Below are 16,321 nucleotides of genomic sequence, written 5' to 3' on the forward strand. Positions count from 1 at the left end.
TCCCTTGTTCTATTTTATCCTGTGTTGCATTTCTGGGAACTAAAATCTTCCAAGTGAGTGTAGTTAGAAATATATTGCTGGGAGGTGGCCAGGAAATATCGCTGGCTATCTAAAAAGCAGCTGCTGTGCAGTAGCAGGGTGAGAGCTGAATTTTTGTTTGACTCTCTCAGGCTCAGGTCTCTGATAGGATGTCAAGATACATGGACGTGAGGGTCTGGCTCTGTGGCTGCTTTAAATTTAGGCACGAGGGAGTTCTAGGTCCCCCTCCTCCCAGTTTGTTCCATTCATGAAGTAAGATAAGGTAGAGTGGCCAGATTTAGCAAATAAATATACAAGACACACAAGTTTGAATTTTAGGTAAACAAATTAATAATTTTTTAGTATAAGTATGTTTCTGGCATAGGGCATATGCCAGAAAATTATTCATTGTTTATCTGAAATGCAAAGTTAACTGGTCATTCTGTATTTTATCTGGCAACTATAAGGTAAGAGAAATCCGCCCCCCACCAGTGTTTGAAACCATTAATGAGGTCTTTATCCTTTTGTGTCTCAGGTACTGATGCAGCAGGGTCTTTTTCTGGTTTTGTAAAGGTTGCCCTTCACAGTCTTTCTTCACCTTCAGGGCTGGTCAACACTGGGAGGACTGGAAGAAGTTTGTAGAGTCTGGGAACCTTCAGAGAGGAAAAGAGTGAAGACCTGGACTCCTTCCCTGCATTTATTATTAGAAAGTTTTTTGTGCATTGAACTGGTCCCTGTTAAAAAAAGACCTAGTAAGAAAAAACATCAAAGACTTTAGGCTAGGACTCCTTGTTGTAGCCTGCATTGCCCAATGGGAGAGGCTGTCTGGGCACTTGTGTAACTGGAGGCAGAAGGCCCTGCCGACGCATCCGCTTGGTGCTTGGTGAACTTAAAAGCTCTAGGCGTGGCTGCCATGCTGTACCTCTAAGGGAGCAGGCTGCTTCTCTCTTGAAGAATCCCTGTGACCATGTACTTGCAGCAGCAAAGGCAAGAGCACAGCAGGTGGAAGGGTCACATGGAACTGCAGGGGATCAGTTTTCATGAGTAAACTGTGTGCCAGGAGCAGAACAGCAGCAGCCTTCAACAGGGCCCACTTGTATTCTAATAAAATTCTCTGGTTTTCTCTCTCTGAGGTATGTGGATCAAGAGGCCTCCAGAGTTCTTGAACAATTTGAGGAATAAGAGAGATACTGGGCTCCCTGCCAGTCTGGCAATTGGGAAGTGGTTTTAATTTGAAAAATTAATAGATGGGACCTCCTTTTTACCCCAAACTATTGAAGTAGTTCCTACTATTAGCACATATATACATATATTTTACAAATATGACATCATAAGATATTGTTTTATAATAGCTAAGTTCTGTAAAAGTTTCTTTTTTCTTTTTCCAAGATGTTATGACCTGAGAAGACTATATATATTTTCCTGTGGTCTTGTGCTCAGCAGTTTTAAAAATATAGCTTAGATAAATAAATATATGTTAACGGAAGAATATCAAGTTTTGTGATTCTTTACAATTCTTGCATATTTTTCATCTTTTTCAGTCTGTATCCATTAATATTTTTAAAAGACCAAGCTCAAAATTTCACCAGTAATAATTAGTCATCCTTGGTAATTTTAAAAATTTTGATTACTTGTTTAACTTTGCTGCCTTAGTTTATATCATATAATCTTGCATTTATACACATGCTAAGTTAAAACATATTGATTGTTGATCCTCTTGATTGCATTCTTCTAGGGAGAAATATAGGAGCATGTTTATTATGGTCTTAGGGTAGGAAATAATTTCTTAACTAAGACCGCCAAAACATAAGCAATGAAGTAAAAGACTGAAATATTTAATTATATTAATATAAAACCCTTCTTTGTGGAAAAAAGTAACATAAAAGAAGATAAATGAAAGCTACCAACTGAGAGGATATATTTATAAATCATTCATATAAAATGGATTGCATTATTTTTCCCCATTCTTTTCCTTCCCTGTATCCAGGCCCTTTGCCATATGATATTGCAGTTCTTCCCACTAGAGGCAGAGTATATTTCCCTGCACCATTAGTGTTAAACTTGGTTGTGTGACTTGCTTTGCCCATTGAAATGTGGGCAGAAGAGGCAGAGTACTAGTTTGAAGCTTATATCTTAAGAGGCATTGTGTTTCCCATTGTCCTTGTATTTTTGTTGTTGCCATGGGAAAAACATGGTTCTGGTAGCCGGCATGTCCAAGGAGGATGAGAAACATGTGGAATAGATCTGGATTCCAAAACTACAGCTTGGAGTAAGCCCAGCCAGGCCCATCCTGCATTAGCTGACCCCCAGCCAACCTGAAAATGTACAAGAGAGAATAAATGTTTTATCCCACTGAGTTTTAGGATGGTTTCTTATGTAGCCTTATTGTGGAAATAGCTGGCTCATAGACTCATTCAATGAAAATGATCTAAGAACTCCTAAAAAATTAATGAGGAAAAGAACAATCTTAACAGGGAAATGGGTCCATGATAAGTGAAAAAGTAATTCATAGATGAGAAAATTGGAATGACCAATACATAAGTGAAAAGACATTTAACTTGTTTCACTAGTTATCAGGTAAATACAAATTAAATCAATGATGAGATAGTTTATCATACCTATTAGATTGGCAAAAATTAATGTCTGGCAATAACCTAGTATCTATAAGGACGTGAAGAAAATAGAACTTTTATATACAGATGGTGGAATGTTTAAGAATATAAAGAGAGGGACTTCCCTGGTGGTCCAGTGGTTAAGACTCTGGACTTCCACTGCAGGGGACACAGGTTTGATCCCTGGCCAGGGAACTAAGATCCCGCATGCTGCGCAGCATGGCCAAAAGAAAAAAAAAAAAGAATACAAAGAGAGACATAGTAAGCAGGGAGAGGATATTTTTGAAGAATATAATTGACAAAGGATTATATATAAAACATACAGAGAATTTTTGGAAATTATTAAGAAAAAACAGGCAACCTAGGAGAAAAATTGGTAAAAAAAAATACAGGTAAGCAGTCCACAGAAAGGAGTGTTTTAAGCTAGTTTACCTAAAACAGATCACCAATTACATTGGTAATCAGAAATGAAAATTAAAACAACAATGAGATCAACTTTGTACCTCCCATGGTGGCAGAAGTTGAAATGTCATGCAGTATCTTGTGCTGGTGAGGAGATGGGGATATGTGAGTCCATGTGGTCTGCTGGTAATATTTTGGAGACGAATTTGGTAGTATTTGTTGAAATTGAATACTCGCATACATTCTGACCCAGAAATTCTACTTCTGAATTGTATTAGTTTCTAGTGCTGCCATAACAAAATACCACGTGCTGGGTGGCTTAAACAACAGAAATTTATTTTCTCATAGTTTGAAGGCTAGAAGTCTAAGATCAAGGTGTCAGTAGGTTTGTTTTTTTCCTGAGCCTTCTCTCCTTGGCTTGCATGACCTCACATGGTCATCCCTCTGTGTGTGTTGGTGTCCTTACCCCCTTTCTTATAAGGATACCATTTATAGTGAATTAAGGTCCACCATAATGGCCTCATTTTAACTTAATCACATCCTTAAAGACCTTGTTTCCAATAAAGCCAAATTCTGAGGTACGGAGGGTTGGTACTACAAACATGAATTTTGAGTAGGACACAATTCAGCCCACAGCAGAATATATATATATTAGAGGAACTCTTGCATAGGTACACAAAAATACATGTACGACAATGTTTATTATAGCATTGTTTCCTATAGTAAAGGGTTGAATACTACCTAAACATACTTGAATAGGGATATGAGCAGATAAAATACATTATAAATGCGTCTGATAAAATGCTACAAATGCAAAATAAAAGAACAAACTAAATCAGTCACATTAATTGAGAACTCATTTTTCTCAAATAATAAGAAATCTGTAGGTGAGAAGTTCAGAACTGATAACATCAAAGACCTAAGCTCTTTCTATACTTCTGCTCTGTCATCTTTCTTCCTCAGGTTTGCAGTAAGACTGCTTTATGTCCAGGCATCATACCACAGGTAATAGAAGGAAGGGTGAAGGGCTATGGCAACATTGTCTGACATCCTTTTTATAGGGAAAGCAAAAGCTTTGCCAGAAACCCTCTCAGCAAACATCTGCTGATATCTCATTGGCCAGAATTCTGTCATATGCCATTCTGAGTTGCAAAGAAGGCTGGAAAATCTAATGTCTTGCTTCCATAGCAGTGAAAGGCAAGGGGGAGCTGGGTTTATGTATTGAGTGAGCTAACCTGTGGTTATAGTTTGACATCAATAGACTGTGAAAATGTAATGTTGAGATGAGAAAGTGAGAGAGAGAGAAAGATTGAGAAGTAGGAAGAGATGGGAAGTACAATACTGTTTGTGTAAATTTAAAAATCCACACACACATAAGGCCATATACCATCGTAAAGATATATACCATTGTAAAGGTATATATATCATATGTAAAAAAACTTATGGAAAGTTGATTGGAAAGGTACCCATGAAATACTACAGATTGGATGCCTATAGGAAGGAGGGAGGGAAATGGAACTGAGACTGAGGGATACAGAATATGATAAAAACAACAACAAAAAACAACAACCAAAAAACAGGATTTTCACAGACCCTTTGCATGAATTGAACTTCACAGAGAAGCATGATTGATTGTGTCAGTCTAATTCTTTGTATTCAAGACCCAGAAGGAAAAAAGCTGGGATGAGTCAGGTCATGTGTGTGGGTTACTCAGACTATTGGACAAGGTCATTATTTAGAGTAGAAAAAAATGTGATTCACTATGTTAACAACTGAGTTTAATTATTTTCCTTTACTCTGTGATAAGCACCATTCTTTTCACTACAGTTGAAGGTCTGATATTACAGTTTAAGTTTAGGGACGGTAGCAGTTTTTTTTTTTTTTTTTGCGGTACGCGGGCCTCTCACTGCCGTGGCCTTTCCCGCTGCGGAGCACAGGCTCCGGACGCACAGGCTCAGTGGCCATGGCTCACGGGCCCAGCCGCTCCATGGCACGTGGGATCTTCCCGGACCGGGGCACGAACCCGCGCCCCCTGCATCGGCAGGCGGACTCTCAACCACTGCGCCACCAGGGAAGCCCTCGGTAGCAGTTATTTTTTGGATAATTTAGGGATATTGTAAGCTTTGAAACATGGATTTTCTTTGTGTTTGTACATATTTTTCCTGTGTTCCATAATGCAAAATTAGTAGAGTTGACTTTTAGAGGGTCAGTGGGGACAAGAGTAAAATAAACCTGGCTACTTGGTAGTGAAATCCATCATGCTCTAGTTTTCTGTTATTATCTTTGGAAACAGAGAGTGGGAGAAACATTTCCTTCTTCTCTTTCTAATATAGTCTCAGTGACTGACTGGCTCTCTGCTCTGGAATGAAGCAGATTGGCACAACTCCATAAGTCTTATGTGGGAACAAGACACCAGACGACCCTTCCTCCCTTCCTTCCTTCCTTTCTTTTTCTTATTGTCATTATTTTGCTTTTAGTTTTGTATTCTGTCCTTAAACCATCCCATACTCAATCCTCTAAATAACATACACAATTTATTAATATGTGTTAGTATGTCTTGTGTTTATTAAGCATGTGTTGTGACTTTGGAAGCAGCTTTTTTTTTTAACATCTTTATTGGAGTATAATTGCTTTACAATGGTGTGTCAGTTTCTGCTTTATAACAAAGTGAATCAGTTATACATATGTTCCCATATCTCTTCCCTCTTGTGTCTCCCTCCCTGCCACCCTCCCTATCCCACCCCTCTAGGTGGTCACAAACCACCTAGCTGATCTCCCTGTGCTATGCGGTTACTTCCCACTAGCTATCTATTTTACGTTTGGTAGTGTATATATGTCCATGCCACCCTCTAACTTTGTCACAGCTTACCCTTCCCCCTCCCCATATCCTCAAGTCCATGCTCTAGTAGGTCTGTGCCTTTATTCCCGTCTTACCCCTAGGTTCTTCATGACCCTTTATTTTTTTCTTAGATTCCATATATATGTGTTAGCATACGGTATTTGTTTTTCTCTTTCTGACTTACTTTACTCTGTATGAGAGACTCTAAGTCCATCCACCTCACTACAAATAACTCAATTTCATTTCTTTTTATGGCTGAGTAATATTCCATTGTATATATGTGCCACATCTTCTTTATCCATTCATCTGTTGGAAGCAGCTTTTAAGCTCCTCCATTTTAGGACCATGATTCCTTGTTACCTAATTATAAATTATTATCATGGATGGGGTAGAACTTCCCTTGGTGAAATGGATTTAATTTGCTAAATAATAATGTGTGAACTTAATGACTCTTCACCAACTTTTAAATCAGATGGGCAATCTGTTATCTTTCACAGCAGTCTTCTAAAATTCAATGACATCTGGATTTGGAAAAGTAGAATTCCACAAAGAGAAACTTATCTTTCCACAAAATAGCAATAATTGACTAATGGATTATTTAATACTATAATTAGCACTCCATTAGAGCCTATGAGTAATTTTATAAGTAATTACCCTTCATATCAGCTTTGTAGGTCTCACTTCACATGAAGAAACCAGGGTAAATGGGAGTCAATGTGGACAAGGCCAAGCAAAGTAAAGTAGGGCTTGAATCTGAACTAAGTTTGTCTTGCCTTTCTGCCTATTCTTTTCACGACTTCCCTTCTTTTCCTACCCCTAGTGGGTACTTGTTTTGCAAAGTACTATCTTTGGTGCCTTATCTCCCTCTACTCAGCCTTGGGAGAGCTCTTCTACTCTCATGGTTTAAGGCGTAACACGGATGCATAGTTACCATATCTTGATTTTTCTCCTGAGCTCCAGGATTCTGAATTTCTAGCTCCCCCTTGTTTTTCTAAGCCACAAATAGAATGGAGTCTAATAAGGCCTTTAGATATAGGTTCTTAAGGCACCTGGGAAAACCAAAAATCATTAAATGGGACGCAGTTCAGGAGTGCCTGTGTCAGGGAACCAAACTCTGAGTTGGAAAGTAAAGTGGAATTAAGTGGTTAACTGAAAACAGAAAAAAAATATTAGTTATCTGTATATTCTAAAATGTGTGGGTGATAGGTAAGAAGGATAAGCAAATTACTTGCAAAACAGACTTTTCTGTTTCCTCCTGGATGCTTATCTTATAAGTTAATTTGAGAAATAATTTTAAGTATTGCTTTTATATTATAGAGAATACATCAGTTTAGAAAATTGAAGTTACAAAATTTTATGAAAGAATCAATAACAGTTGAGATGTTATACTTTATTTCCAAATGTAAAATATAAGTTTTAATGGCTACCATTAGTTACTATATGAGGAAAGAAACTGCCATATTCAGGTATTAAAAATAATTTTATAGAGTGAAGAACCCCAAACTTGCTTTCATTATAAGGAATAGAATTCTCTTTTAAAGAAGCTATAATTTCCTATTTTGAATCACAACTGAGGAAGAGAATGATTATTTCTTTTCTCTTTGGAAAATTTAATACTTTCGTATAAAGGATATGTCATTAGTGGCAAGCCTAGGAACATGAGAAGAGAGATCACTCTGAGCCTTTAGATCTGTTTTATTTTTGCCATAGTTAACAGTAGACTTGATGTTTGTGATAATAGCTTTCGAGAAGTGTGGAAAATTTTTATCTTTGGTCAAGATAAATTTGTGGTAGTTAATGATGTTAGCTAATTAGATAGTAAGATCTTTATTTTTAGAGTAAATCAGGCAAATCAATGTTCATGCTTTTCCAAACTGAAGTGGGTGTTAAGTTGTAAAATAAAGAATTTGCAGCTTGTATGAGGACTTTGTTAGTCATAACATTTCATGCTCATGAGAAATAATGCAGTGATAACAGGAAACATGTCTTCTAATATTACCTTATAGCTCCTAATATATAATCGACAGCCAATATTAAACAGGGCAATTAGAAAATATTAAACAGTTTACAAATGTCATATATAAACTTTGAAGATAAATTAATTATTTTGTTTAATAGGGCAGTTTTATTTTTTGGAATTTGTTTTTGGATTTTCTGATGGGGCTTAGAATCTTTATGTAGAGTTTTTGTTGTTTGCTTTTTTGTCCCAGAAGATCTAGGGTTGTGCAAAGTCATTGTGATGATTGAACCCAATTCTGATGCATGTGATTGAGTTGATAGAGGAAGAAATAATGGTAGACTTTGTCACAGATGAGAAATATTAAACACTAATATGGGCTCTATAAGTCAAATTTATATGGGCAAATAAAATGGGATATTTCTAAACACATTTAATAGGGAAAGTTGAAATGGTGTGCCCCAGTTCCTAGTTCAAGTATAGAAAGAAATGTCATTGGACTCAATACTGTGGCCTTTCAGAATCAGATGATACCCTCTGCTGGCTAAATGTGGGATTGCGTTTAAAAATGAATGGCTGGAAAGGAACTGCATTTCCAGAGAGACACATCAAGAGGGCTTGAAAATGGGCACTCCAAAGGAATTCATGACAGACCTTCCTTGCCATATGTCAGCACCCCTGATGAACAAAATAGTCCAAGAGAATCCCCAACCAGACCCTTTTGTCTACATGGATGATTCCAGCATGAACTTCGAGGTTGATTCACAGATACCATCTGGTCCCACAAAATGGAAGAAACCTCACGATTGCACCTCATTCACACACACACAGCATGAAGAGTTGAAGGTTCTGTTTAGCTGTAACATGTTTCCAGATAAAAACCTCCAGAGAGAACTTGCTTTAAAACTCAGCCTACCAGAATGAACAGTAAAGATTTGGTTCAGGAATTGGCGGTTCAAAAAGAGGAAGCAGCAACAGCGACAAGAGCAGCAGTCGGTCCTTCCAGCCAAGAATGTGCCCACAGCATCAACCAGTCCTCATTCTTTTCTCCCTGCAGTTTCAGATTCTTATAGCTCCCACTTACCTCAGCCCTTAGACCCTTTCCATTGGGCAGGGGACTATCATCACTGAGATTGCTACAAGTGATGTCCAAATGCAAGATCCTCAATTGGAGAGGCTAGTGGCCTCAGTTCCTGCTTTGTACTCTGATGCCTATGACATAGCACAAATCATGGAACTGTACAGTTTTCCTGATGAGGATGAGATAGCCAGCTCTTCTTTCCACTCTCTGTATTAGTATCTCTCACCGACAAGGCCCAGTTAGAATAGAGTTCCTCTCTTAGCATCTTTGCTGATCCAGCTGTAGGTTTATCTCCTGGGCAAACCTGCTTCAGTATGACAAACTGGAGCTTTGCAGCCTACAGTCTGAGAGACAGCCTGTAATTCCAGAACCCCTCCAGTATGGTACACTTTGGATGTCTCTGATCAAAGTACTAATATATATCAGACAGTAGAGAAAAAGGATCTTCTTGCATCTTGTACATGCTCTTGCCTTTGTCTGCTTTCAACCCAAATATCTGGCTCAGTGTTGCTTTGATTTCCATGGAAATGTTGTAAAAACTAGGAGTTTCCTGCAAGTATAGCTCAGTACTACAGAATCATCCCCACAACTCTCCCTGGAGAGGCCTTCCTAGTCCCTTCGATGGCCAATGAGACTCCAAAATTCCCTCTTCCCAAAACTATCTTTGACTTTTTAAAAGGTCAGTAGCCTTTAGGGGTCATCCACTTTTAATGGCAGCAGGTTTATAAACTTACATTTCCAACAAACTTGACAGTTAAGCTAATTTTCCAGCTATATGATTAATGAACAAAATTAATGGCACCTCTCAAAACCAATAATAAAGAAACACATAATAAAATAAGTACCTCTCAATGAAAAATATAAAGTATCTAGGAATTAACTAAGAAAATTAAGGCCTCTGTACTGAAAAGTTTAAAACTTAATAATGGACATTGGAAATGTTTTCAATAAAAGACATTTGAAGCCATAAAATAATCAATTTAACAGGGTTAAAGTCATATGAAGCATGTTCTCCAAACACAATGGAATGAAAATAGGAATCAATAGTAGAAGAAAATTCAGGACATTCACAAATATATGGATATTAAAAAGCACACTCCTAAATAACCAATAGATAAAGAAGAAATCAGAAGGAAAATTAGGAAATATGCAAAGATGAGTGAAAACAAAAACACAATATTACCAAAACTTACGGGATGAGGCTAAATCAGTGCTTGCAAAGAAATCTATAGCTGCAAAAGCCTATATTTAAAGAATAAGATCTCAAATCAACCTTTTTTTAAGTAGGAGGGAAGCTGGCATAGTTATATTAATATCTATCCAATTAAACTTTAAGGCAAAACATTTTGTTGGAAGTAAAAGTATATTAGACAAGGGTAAAGGGAGCAATTAACCTGAAAGATACAATAATTCATTGTATACATTTAACATATTCCCAAAATATATGAAGTAAAAATTAACAAAACTCTTGGGGAAACTTAACAAATATATAGTCATAATAGATGATTTTATCCATAGGTCAAATGAATAAAAATTTTGTATGGGTATAGATTTTAACTGTACAGTTAATAGGCTTGATTTAATGAAAGTATATAGATTTCTGCATTCAACTGGTAGAGAACACACATTCTTTTCAAGTGCGTAATGACTACATATTAGACCGTGAAGCAAATCTTAACAAACTCAATAACATACAAACAGCATTCTTTGATCATAAGGCAATTTAATTAGAAGAAACTCCAACCTCTCCCTCAATTTAGAAAGTAAAAAGAACATTTCTAAGCAATTAATCAAGATGGGAGAAATTATGTGAATAATCTGGTAGCATACATTATATAATAACAATAACTGGATCAGCATTCACTGGGGGAAAGTATTAGAGATAGTGGCAGTAGCAGGTTTGAATGTCCTGTTACCCATCACATTCTGGGTCATCACAGAGGGATCTTGCAGGGCAAGACTGCAGACCTAGGGTAGAGACATTGGCCCTTAGGTTGTGAGGTTTTTTGCTTATTGGTTTGTTTTAAAAATTACTTTTGATTTTTTTAATAGTCTTATTTTTTAGAGCAGTTTTCATTTCACAGCAAAAGGAGCAGAAGGTACAGAGATTTCCCATATAGCCCCTGCTCCCACATACACCCAGCATCCCCCACTATCAACAACCCACATCAGAGTGGTCCATTTGTTATAGCAGATGAACCTACACTGATACATCTTTATCCCCTGAAGTCCATAGTTTACATTAGAGTTTGCTCTCAGTGTTGTACATTATACGAATTTTGACAAATACGTAATTGTCATGTATTCACCATTGTAGTATCATATGGGAGAGTTTCACTGCCCTAAAAATCCTCTGTGCTCCACCTATTCATCCCTCCCTCTCCCCTAATCTCTGGCAACCACTGATCCTTGTCTCCATAGTTTTGCTTTCAACTCAATAACTTTTCACCCTAAGAAACTAGAAAAAGAAGAGCAAAATAAATCCAAAGCAAGGAGAAGTAAGGAAGTAAAGGCTAAAGTGGAAATAAATGAAATAGACAATAGAAAAGCAATAGAGCAAACCAATGAAATCCAAGCAAGCTAGATTGAGAAGAAGAAGAAGAAGAAGAAAAAGAGGGAGAAGAAGAAGAGGAAGAAGATGAAGAAGAAGGGGAGGAGAAGGGGAAGGGGGAGGGGGGAGAGGAGGGGGAAGAGGAAGAAGAATCGAATTACTAGAATCAGAAATGGATGTAACTACCAACCTTACAGAAATAAAAAGCATTATAAATAAATATTATGAATATTATGAAAAAATGAATGGCTTTTTTTTGTTTTAAAAATAGGGCTGATGGGGCTTCCCTGGTGGTGCAGTGGTTGAGAGTCTGCCTGCTAATGCAGGGGACATGGGTTCGAGCCCGTGGTCTGGGAGGATCCCACAGGCCGCGGAGCAACTGGGCCCGTGAGCCACAACTGGGCCTGTGAGCCTGCGCGTCTGGAGCCTGTGCTCCGCAGCAAGAGAGGCCACGATAGTGAGAGGCCCGCACACCGCGATGAAGAGTGGCCTCCGCTTGGCGCAACTGGAGAAAGCCCTCGCACAAAAGCGAAGACCCAACACATTACAGCAAATCAATAACAGAATTCCATGTAGATATTAAAAAAAAAATAGGGCTGATTGTTGTATAAAAGGATTGAACAGTGCAGAGTATCGTAAGATAATATAGGAAAAATTATAAATGTGAAGAATGAAGCCAATGTATCACTTAAATATTTTCCAAGTGAAACTAATATGGAAATACCCATAATTGAAATTTCCTAACCCAATGATCTATTTTTAAACAATGGAAGTAGGTCACAGGGAAGAAACACAGCAGGGGCAAAATATATAGATCTCCTGCCCCATCTTCAATAAGAGATTTGAATAATCCAAGCTACTTAAATTACTTTTATTAGTTAAATTACTGTTGTAAGAGTGATTGGCAAATATCTAGAGGTGAGATAAGAACTGCTTTTCTCTGGGTACCCTGACCTAATTTCTGTTAAAAATAATTGGAATAGTCTTAAGTAATTTAGAAGTTTGATAGGTACAGGGAAGTATCATTTAGCATGTTTGTTTTTAATTTTTTCTTTCTATATTTTAAATTCTTAAAGTCTGTTTGGAATTTACAGTGTTTGGGGCACATAATGACATGAAAGTTATGTTTAAAAGCTTGAATTGGACAATATGTTATTATTTCATTGCAAACTTGAAAAATATAATTTCAATCTGATTCTACTGTTTAATGTTGCCTTTCACTGGTATGTTGCTTTAAGAGCACCCATCCCCCTTTCCTGTTTGAGCCACTGTGTCCTGTCAGTCATCCTGAAATACACTAGGGTGCTTGTCAGGCTGTTTGCTTACAAATGCATCATAAGGCAAATTGTGAGCCATAATAGTGGCACTGAATTTCTAAACACAAGAACTTGCTTAGACAGTTGGTTTAGTATCTGTATATGGGCAATACTCTGTCCTGCAGTAGGTGAGTGAAGTGTCAAACTTTTTAAAATCAAACTTTGCTATAAGGCAAATCCTAATTATAGATAATGTGTTACTTGGCTGGATAACTTTGGGGGAAATTAAAGGACATTATTTCTATAAAATGGGATGAATAGAAACTACTATGTTGTGCATTTATTACTTTGATAACTAATTTTCCTTTTAACAACACTAAACTCTAAATTACTTTATGAAAGTTCCAATTTTATATATACTTTTCCAAGTAGATTAGCAGGCATTTCAGTTTTAAATAAAAATATGATTCTCTTACATACTTTTTCTTTCACGTCAATTGAGGCAGACTCAGTTGAGCAGAGGCTCAGTTCTGGTATTTGAAGTATTTATTAGTGGCTTTAAAAATAGCGCCGAAACGAATTCTTGTGTGCCAATGCCCAAGCTATAGTAGTTTTATATCAAAGCACTTAAAAATTCCTTCTCTGTAGCTGAGCTATTACTATTCGAGTAACTGTATACAAGACACTGGAAGCTTTACATTCTTTAGACACAAAAGTTATGCAGCAAGCAGGTTCTTTGTGCAAACAATTTAATTTCTATTATGGGCCTCTAAACTTAAATTGTGCGTGGATACTTTTCCTGTATTTTTCTGTATGCAGCCTTAATATTTTTAAAAAGAAAATTAATAAAACCAAAAAATAGGAACTTGTGATTTTGATACTTGTATGTTTAATATGGTAGAGAATAGTTAAGAGGCTGCAAGTAGTTAAAGTTTTAAGGCTTTATCTAGGGTAAATGAGAAGAGATTGCTTTTGCAGATATATGGAATGATTATTTATTTATTCCTTACCTTGTTCTAGAAAGGATTTAAGGTGACTTACAAGGCTATGTGAAATTCAAAAAAGGATAAAAGTGGAGTGAAAGTAGAAAGAAAAATACGTATGAGATATAAAACAGAGCCAGGAATAAGGCTGAGCTGCAGCAGTTCTTGACTATGGTTTTATGACACTGGTGTATGATGGATTGATGGGAGACAAAATATAGGATTATATATAGAAATCTTGTGGGGGAATTTCATGCAAACTAGCTATCTCCCTTACCAAGGGTGGCAGTCCAGAGTGGGAGAGGTATGTTGGACAGTGAATATTAAATATACTTTAAATGTCACTCGTGTTTTAGTGGGAAAAAAAGTGGAGAACTGCTGCCCTTTTAACCCACATGCTGATTTATATAGGCATAAGTGTGGCTTTAAGTTTTCTAGGAGCAGAATAAAATTTGGTCTGTTACTAAATTCAGAAGAATGATTAAAGAGGCATAGTTTTTTGGAAACAAGAAGTTATTTAAATAAGGTCATATATGTACACATTAGAACAGACATGATCAAGCCCATGTTTAGAATATATCTGGCAATTTTGTATGAATCTATGAATCTAGTCCTGGTATTTTAAAATTTTTCTGAATAGGTTATTTGCTACTTTCCTTCCTTTCACTCAATTTGGTTATAAATTTAATTTGAATTTCAACTTCTGTTCGATCACAATTAACTGGATCAATCTAACTTGGAAAAAAGTTGTTGGGTAGGAGGAAGGAATTCAGAGGCAGGACTTCTTAATGTACTTTGATCTTCAAATACTCAAAAACCAACTACTGTGTTGAAGACGCTGGACTCGGTGTCGCACACCCTGCTAAAACTGGCTTGTATAAGTGAACAAAGTTAGAAACTCACTGGTTTCACCCAACAGTATTGAAAAGGGACAAAAGTGTAGCAGTTAAAGTTTTGCTAAGGATCTTCAGTGATATTTTCAGATATTAAATTAACATGATGAGTCAGGGCCAATCATTTGGCTCTGATTTTTTAAATATTCCGTTAACAATAAAATCAATAAGAAATGATTATCTTTTAAAAAAAAGCACTACAAAAACAAAGCAAATACTCAAAGGTTTTATTTTTGTAGTTTTGTAAACACAAATGCAGGTTGACTTAGAGTTCTTGCCAGAAAAAATTATCAATCGGATAGATAACACATCAGCTGCATGGGATGAGATTGTGGATAACCTGGACACACATATCTGAAACCTGGGAAGCAGATATTCTTTAGAAGCTGAGTAGGATTTAGGCACCAAATAAACTGAGTGATGTACCAGAGTGGTCAAGGACGCTTAAGAAAAACAAATTAGCTTTCGAAAGCATTAGTTCAGAGATCCTAGTGAGAGATCCATTCAAAGAGCTTATAGAGCCAATGGATATCAGTAGAAATCTGTAATTATATAGTAAATGAAGTAATTGAGAAATATTTTTTGTGTCACTGGTAAGAGATAAACAGAAAAGAGTTTTTAAAAGTCAGATTTATTAAGGAAAAATTTATATGCATTAAATTCACTCTTTATAAGTTTACAGTTTGATGATTTCTGACAGTTATACACAATCATATAATCACCACCATAAACAAATAGAACATTTCTATTTGAGTCAATCCAAAGTTTCCTTGTGCCATCTGCAGTTATCTTCTCCCTTAACCCTCAGTCACTGACAACTACTGATCTGTTTCCTGTGCCTATATTTTTGCCCTTTCAAGAATGTCATATAAGTGGCATCATGCAGTGTGTAATTTTGTCTGACTCTATCAGTTAGCATAATGCTTTTGTGAGATATTCATGTTGATGCCTGTATCTGTTGTTCATTTTTTTCTTGCATAACATGTGACAGTATGATGGTATCATAAATTGTTTATTTACCTGTTGATGGAAATTTGAGTTGTTTTCAGTTTCTGACTCTTGTGAATAAGGCCCCCATAAACATTTGCATATAGGTCTCTAGGTGGACATATACTTTCATTTCTCTTGGGTAAATGTCTAAGGGGTGGAATTGCTAGGTCATAGGCTGGGTGCATGTTTAACTTTATAAGAAATTTCCGAGCTGTTTTATAAAGTGGCTGTACCAGTTTTCATTTTCACTAGCAAATGTGTGAGATATCCATTTGCTTCTCGTCTTTGCTAGCTCTAGTATTGGCAGTCTTTTTAATTTTAGCCATTACAGTAGGTGTGTAGCAGTATGTATTGTGACCTTAAATTTGCGTTTCTCTAGTGACTTATGATGTGCATTTTTCATGCGCTTATATGTCATCTTCTTGGTGAAGTGTCTTTTCAAATATTTTGCCCATTTAAAAAACTGAATTTTTTAAAAAAGATTTTGATTTTTAAGTATTATTTATATTTTCTGGTTACAAGTCCTTTTTCATATATGGGTTTTTAAAATGCTTCATCCCGGGCTTCCCTGGTGGCACACTGGTTGAGAGTCCGCCTGCCGATGCAGGAGACACGGGTTCGTGCCTCGGTCCGGGAAGATCCCACATGCCGCGGAGCGACTAGGCCCATGAGCCATGGCCGCTGAGCCTGCGCGTCCCGCAACGGGAGAGGCCCGCGTACCACCAAAAAAAAAATGCTT

General features: G+C 36.9%; 1 protein-coding gene and 1 pseudogene across 1 annotated transcript in view; both read left to right on the top strand.

The window, feature by feature from the left end:
• CTNNA3 (catenin alpha 3) overlaps positions 1 to 16,321 on the top strand; it is a 486,398-nt gene that overhangs the window by 55,789 nt on the left and 414,288 nt on the right. The gene's annotated exons all lie outside the window — the stretch shown is intronic.
• LOC117308473 (arginine-fifty homeobox-like) lies at positions 8,453 to 9,152 on the top strand (annotated as a pseudogene).

Source organism: Tursiops truncatus, chromosome 16 (genome assembly GCF_011762595.2).
Source record: "Tursiops truncatus isolate mTurTru1 chromosome 16, mTurTru1.mat.Y, whole genome shotgun sequence".
NCBI lineage: Eukaryota > Metazoa > Chordata > Mammalia > Artiodactyla > Delphinidae > Tursiops > Tursiops truncatus.